We start from the raw sequence: 7,469 nt of genomic DNA on the forward strand, positions 1-7,469 counted from the left end.
TCAAATTCACAATTCCAGGTAAGATAAAGCAGGTTCGAGTGTAATGAGGTTAATTATTTACTTTAGTGGCACCACCTCCAATTTTCACAAAATTTTGTCTACCTCCCTATTTTCGATGGTGCTGAACACGAATCTGTAGTTTTTTTTGTGCGGTCGAACCTAGTTTTCGAGAAAAAATTTTTCCAAAATTCTAACCTGGATATTTCAGATAACACTACATAGAACTCTGTATATTTTATGTAGCTTTCTAATGTTCTGAAAGCTACATAAAATATACAGAGTTCTACATAGTGATGGGAGATTTCGAGTGAAAAATCGAGTGGTACTCGATTATTGAGATCACTCGAGATGTTTACTCCCACCACTCGAGTGATTATTACCTTACGGTTGCACCCCAAAACGTTAGTGCATACTGCAAATAGTCACTGATTGCGTAACCTTTTTTTAGAATAAAACGGAAAAGTGGTTAGGTTTTGAAGTGCGTGAGCTTTTTTTTTTTTAGCTACGCTTATAAGTAATATATGACTTATATCTCATATCTCGAGTGATCACTCGATTACCGATAACTCGATTATTAAAATTGGTCGATTATGCCCATCACTAGTTCTACGTAGTGTTATCTGAAATATTCAGGTTAGAATTTTGAAAAATTTTTTTCTCAAAAACTGGGTTCGACCGCACAATAAAAAATTCAGATTCGTGTTCAGCACCATCGAAAATAGGGGGGTAGACAAAATTTTGTGAAAATTGGAGGAGGTGCCACTAAAGTAAATAATTACCAAATCATCAATCAAAAAGTCCGAGTATACGTAGAGTGTAAAGTTCAAATATGAACATAACCCTAAAATTCTGTCAACATTGAAATTTGAAGAAACCTTTCCTATTTCAATAAAATGATAACAAATAAAATTGAATCGTGGAGATGTTTAAATGGCGACAGTTCAGGAAATGTGTAAATTTTTTGAAAAACGACAAAATGGTTGTATTTTGAATTTCATGTTCTTTAATTTCATCATTTTCCTCACCACTGTCGTTAGTGACGTCACATCATACTCATGACCGAGGCCGACGAGATTCTCGTACACGGATACACGACACGTAGGTTTTTTTGTACACAACCAACCACAAAACATATAAATACACAACCAACCGTGTGACGTCAATAGTGCGTTATTTTACGATTTAAAACAGAACAAAGCGTATATTCTTTGGACATACTCATTCATAAAAAAGTTATTGGTGCATGAATCGCAAAATTAAAAATATGGATGAATTTTCTTTAAAACATAGTACGCCCTTTTCCTAGTCGATACATTCCCACTAAACATTTTTCAGTTTCTGACATGTTTCAGAAACGTTTCCATTTTTCTTGAAACGTTTCATAAAAAATCCATGCAACGTTCTGGTAACGTTCTAGAAGCCCAAGATGTCCTCCCCAAAATACGTTTCCAATGAAACGTTTCAAAAAATTGGTTTCAGTAACATTCTTTTTATGTTCCATTTATGCCCTCGATATTTTTGTTTTACGTTTCAGTATATTTTCAGAAATGTTTGAGTAACATAATAATTTTATTACCATATTGTTCTCATAATGCTCTCAACTTTAGATCATTTTCATTTCAAAAGCGTTTTTGAAATAGTATAAATAGTGTGAGTATTTTTTTAAATATCTCTAATACTCCTTTGTGATATTTTTATTTGTATTGTGAATGACTTAATTCGAACTAAAAAAAGTTACATTGTATATTAAAAAAAATAAATATGCTCTTCTAGTTTGGGGATGCGGCAACTTTTACTAAGAATTTCTTTCTTTTTGAGAAGCCACTGAAAAAAGTTTCTAATATGGATTATGAATTTTGCCATTCATCGTACAAATAAAAATATCACAAAACAATATCAGAAGCATTAAAAAAAAGCTACACATTTTATATAGTTCAAATACGCTTCTGAAATGGAAATTTTCTAATGTTGAGACCTTCATGAATATGGTAACAATGACGAACTGATAATTAGAAAAAGTTAGTTATGATTATGAATCTTAAAATGGTAGGTACATGAAAAACAAATAACATTACTGAAAAATAATATAAAGTTATAATTTCTTCTACGCATGGTCAATATTACATATATCCTTTTAATAATAATAAATTATACAGCAGAAATAAGGATACAAAATGATATCTTGACAAAGTAAATATCTGTAGGTATACCTAAACTCTTTTATTTAAGCATGCCTATACACATAAACAAATATAAACATTTGTACAAAATATAAAATAAATGACGTCTATTTCACTTGATTCATCCATATTTCAAATAGTTCTCACTGACTAAGTAGTTGCTCTTCAAATTATATCGAAACGTATAGTTGTTGTTCCATTTTCTTAGTTCTTGTCCCTTGTCCTCTTGTCTGTAATAGGTAGTGGGTATAACTATATTTAGGTAGATGTGACGCAAAATTGGAAATCTCTTTACACATATCGTTTTAAACATTTTGCATCAATATTCATTATTTTATATGCACCTTACAATAACCACAACTGCACACACTACAAATTATCACATAAAATAGCGTCAAAGTAAAGATGAATAACAACGAAACCAAGCAAACTGACAAACCGCAAACCTAACCTAACATAATACGAATTGAAACGACACACGGGAAACAAATAAACTCGGGCTGTTACGCGCAGTCTACGCAAGTCACGAACATACATTTTTTCTAGACTTGTGTTATAAATATGCTACCACATTTTTTTTTCTAATTATGTCTTTATATAACAAAGGCAAATGAACTAACGCTTGAGAAGGATTGGGGATTGAGAGCAAAATTTAACTAATGCCGAATGTTCCATAAGATAAGCAAAAATAGCAAAGGGTTGTTCGTCTGTTATGTTTCCGAGATCGAAAGGGAATGTTTCGAGTAATGTTTCAAACTCTCTTCAATTGTAACGTTTCGGCTATGTTTCACTAAATAAGTTTTCAAGTGCTACATTTCTGTAATGAAACAGAAACGTTTCTAGTTAATGTGTCAAATGTTTAGTAAAACATCTCATTTGCAACGTTCCATTTACGTTTCGTGTTTAGTGGGTTATCAGGAAAAGTATTTTGACTTTTCCTTGACAAATGTCAAAAATTTTTCAAAATTGAAGCCAGCGAGACGTGTAGTCTCCATGATTGAAGGGTTTATTGAAATATTAAATATTCTCTCATTTCTCTCTGTTAACGATTGAAGCTTGTTCGTCTCCGTTAGATGTTGCCATACCATTGAATTATTATGTTTTCGAATGAATTTGCTATTATGTTCATTCTATATTTAAGCTAACTCAATGGTTTTGCGACATTTCTAACGGAGAGTAGCAATTATTTAATAATTTTAGTGGATAATGTAGTGATTTGTACTCATAGTTGTTCACCAATCAGATACAGGTGTGTACATAATTCAATGCCGCAAGTTTCTACGTCTACCGCTTTTCGTTAGATGTCGCCTGATCATTGATTATCTATAAATCTACGTGTTTAATTCTGAGGTGAATAACTCAACAATAGTTTGAAGACAATAGAAAGAGGTAAAAGTAAAATATTAGAGTATCTTATTATTTAGATATTTGAAGTTTATTGATGCAATCATTTAAAAATTTATAGATAATTTTAGTTACCAGGGAATTTCACATGAGATTAATTAGTCAAGTTTGATAGTAGGTACTTAGCATGCGGATGTAATTATTAATATCTGTTTTTTTAATTTTCATATTATATTTCGAATATTTTAGGTAAGTAATTGCACTATATTAATAGTAATAATATATACAATAAATTGTTTACTACTTATTAACTAAAATATTAACTAAAATTTTTCAATATATTTTCATTGGATTTGACCTTCCTAAACATATTTTTAACCACTTTTTTAATTTTTGTGCCGTGACAAGAAAATCCTCTAGATTTACTAAAATGTGAATTCATCTACCCAATTTCTTAAGGTCTGTGGACAACAGGAACGTGCTCTATTTTTAAAAATTCTTTAATAAAAGTCTAATAATGTGAAAAACGGCTTTATTAAGAGCTATAAACACGACAAATATAAACATACAAATATAAATATATACACATATAAACAATGCTAACATTTATATATACATAATTTTTTATAAAACAGTAGTAGCAATATTTATGATTTCATCCATTATTAAAATATAAAATTTTTCAGAAATTTTTCTTTGGAAGGCAAGTATGTGGAAACCGTTTTATATGAACAAAATACATTAGGCAATGTAAATAATATTGGACAAATATGCCCTAGTTCGTTATATTTCTTTGAAGAAACATTTTCTAAAATAAAATTTAAAAAAAATAATTCTCGCGATAATAGCGTAATCAGGAATGCGGTAAGAAATCAGTAAGTTGACGAAAACTTTTCTAAATTGTCTGATTATGTACTAATTTAGTATATTTAGTCTTAGATATTAATACATTGCTTATTAGTTGTTGTGGAAAAATGATACAGGGTGTCCCACCAAGAATCGCCACTATTGATATCTCGGAAAGTACGTATCCGATAAATCTGAAAATTTGGCAAGCTAACAAAGGCAGTAGGGCCAACACAGCTAAAAGAGTTACTAGCATCTCCGCGGACCTTTGCATTTGTCAAATTTTTTCTTTAAAAATTAATATCTCAAATTCTATAAGGAATATTTAATAAAGTGACCCTCAAATTTCACGTAGAATCCGAAAATGCAATAATATATAGAGTGTTACATTTAAATAAGATAAACTTCTAAATATCTTACCTGTGTGGACCCTACTACCTTTGCTAGGTTGCCAATTTTTCAGATTTACCGGATCAGTATTTTCCGAGATATCGATAGTGGCGATTCCTGGCGGGACACCCTGTATATTTAAAAAAGAAGAAAAAGTATACGGCTAAAAGTCTCAAGGTTATAGGTACCTTTATTTTTATTTTGTTTATGATACGTAGATTTCAAATGTATATTATCCATTCACATACAGAATGCCTTAGAATAGAAGTCAAAAAGTTGCATAATTAGAAAATTAAAAACGATTACAGTTCTTTAAATAGGTAATTCAAATTTTGTACTATTCAAATGATATTGTCACATATATCTAGTGCTAAAATTGTATCTGGAAAATTTTTCGAGGTCACGAATATTTCAAAAATAGTATTTTAAACGGTTTATCTTATTCCACGACACCCTGTACATACCACGACACTGATGTACTACCGTCAAATAAAAACGAAAGAAATTCATGCTATTTCTCTATGCGGCGGTTTCGATATTATTTTAAGCCTAAAAAACTATTTTTAGGTTAGGGATATGTGAATGGATTATATGTTGGTTTGGTATTGTAACTTTGCGAAAGTGAAATTGTCAGAAAATCAGATAACCAGTTCTAAGAAACAGAAAGTTAGGTAAGAGCAATGTCTTATTTGTAATTTAAAAGTTCAGTAAATTGGAAGAGAGAAACTAGTGAAAAAAAAAATGTTTAGTTATAGAAAGAACATTAAATTTTAAAATTCGTACGTAAATTTCTATTTTGTATTGGAATTAGTTCTTAAATGTGCGATTATCTACATATATATCATATCTGATGGTATATTTATGCATTTACCTACAATACGATTAAAATCTCTTTTTTCGGAATTGATACAAATTCGTACCAAAAAGGCACAATAGATCTTGTGGTCGTAATCCAGAGATCCCAGTGGAATCAAATCGGTTCAACATTCGAAGGTTGCTATTTAAAATTACTACCTACCCTCTGTTCAGAAGCTTTTAACATTCCTTAAAAGCGCATATGAAACAAAAAAAGAAAAAACTGCTTGGTTTCATTGAAATGTCTAGTTTTCTCTTTTTTTATTTTCCCTGTGATTCAGCCTTTCTCTTTAAATGTCTAGTTTTCTCTTGTTTTATTTTCCCTGTGATTCAGCCTTTCTCTTTTTTTGGTTACAAATTTCAGCAGCTGAAGAAATCAAACTGTGTTTATGATGTTTCAAACTAAATCTTATACTACTATGCGCTTAGTATCGTAGTCTCACATCCAAATCTAAACATTTAGGTATAAAATAACGATTTAAAAAATATCGATAACAGGCATGTACAATACATAAGTAATATAGGCCAGGAAAATAAGCTGGGAAATAACCATTTCGCGACTTTTTGTTTCGGCAAGCTGAATTTGTCACTATAGATGCTAAATATTATGTACAACAACATATTAGTTTCCACTGTCATAAAAATAGAGGGAAGATTGTTTACAAGGTGGTTAATTGTATAATTTTTACGTAAATTCACGTTTTCGCTTATAACTTTTTTCCGTTCATTTCAATGAGAAAACAGTAACTTTTTTTCGTCTGTAAACGACCTACAAAACTAGCCCTCGAGCGTCAAAAAATATTGATTAAATAAAAAATTATAAACGGAAGAAGTTTATTTATGACTTTTGAATTAAACATTTATAAACTGCGTTATTATTACCAGAACGTTTTGGCAACGCATTCTCTCATTCCTTATCACTGTCTAATAACTCACACGAAATCTGGAATTGCTAAGTTGAATAGTTTACAAGTTATGGCCTTATAAACAAAGTAACTAATTATTAGTCTGGACGATCCCGAGGATCTTCCACGATCGTACTGATTTTATTCAAGGTAGATTTCATAATAATACGTTGAAATCTATCATTTTTTTTTAGTTTCAAATTTGCAACCTGGAATTTTTTTAAATTTTTTAGCCTTAGTTGCAAAATGAAATATACGACGCACAAGCGTGATATAGTTATGTATTATGTGTTGTTTTTGAATGAATCTTGACGATTTTTTTTAACTTAAAGCTCTTTTCATAAGCTTTCCGAATATGTAATAATATGTAACTATATCACGCTCGAGCGTCGTATATTTCATTTTGCAACTAAGGCTAAAAAATAAAAAAAATTTCCAGGTTGCAAATTTGAAATTAAAAAAAAATGATAGATTTCAATGTATTATTATGAAATCTACCATGAAAAAAATCAGTGCGATTGTGGAAGATCCTCGGTATCGTCCAGACTAATAATTAGTTAATTTGTTTACAAGGCCATAACTTGTATACTATTCAACTTACCAATTCCAGATTTCGCGTGAGTTATTAGTAGAGAGCGGACAATGTGTGACTTTAACCCGAAGAATAGGTTAAATTTTGGTAGAGATGTGTACGCGTTCAAAAATGTATTGTGTATAAACTATGCAAAATATAATTATTATGTATAGCAAATATATCATATTATCCTCGCGAAGATTTGTACCCTTTATTTAAAATCCATAAATCATGTAAACAGGTTAAATAACGAGAAAATAATTAAGTTAATATAGTTCTAAAGAAATGAAATGACACTCGCGCCCATCTCTAGTCCATCCGTCGACATCGGTTGCGTTTATCGAATTCCTATTGGTCAGAATTCAAACTGCAGCC

This window comes from Anoplophora glabripennis, unplaced genomic scaffold (assembly GCF_000390285.2).
Source record: "Anoplophora glabripennis isolate ALB-LARVAE unplaced genomic scaffold, Agla_2.0 scaffold80, whole genome shotgun sequence".
Lineage (NCBI taxonomy): Eukaryota > Metazoa > Arthropoda > Insecta > Coleoptera > Cerambycidae > Anoplophora > Anoplophora glabripennis.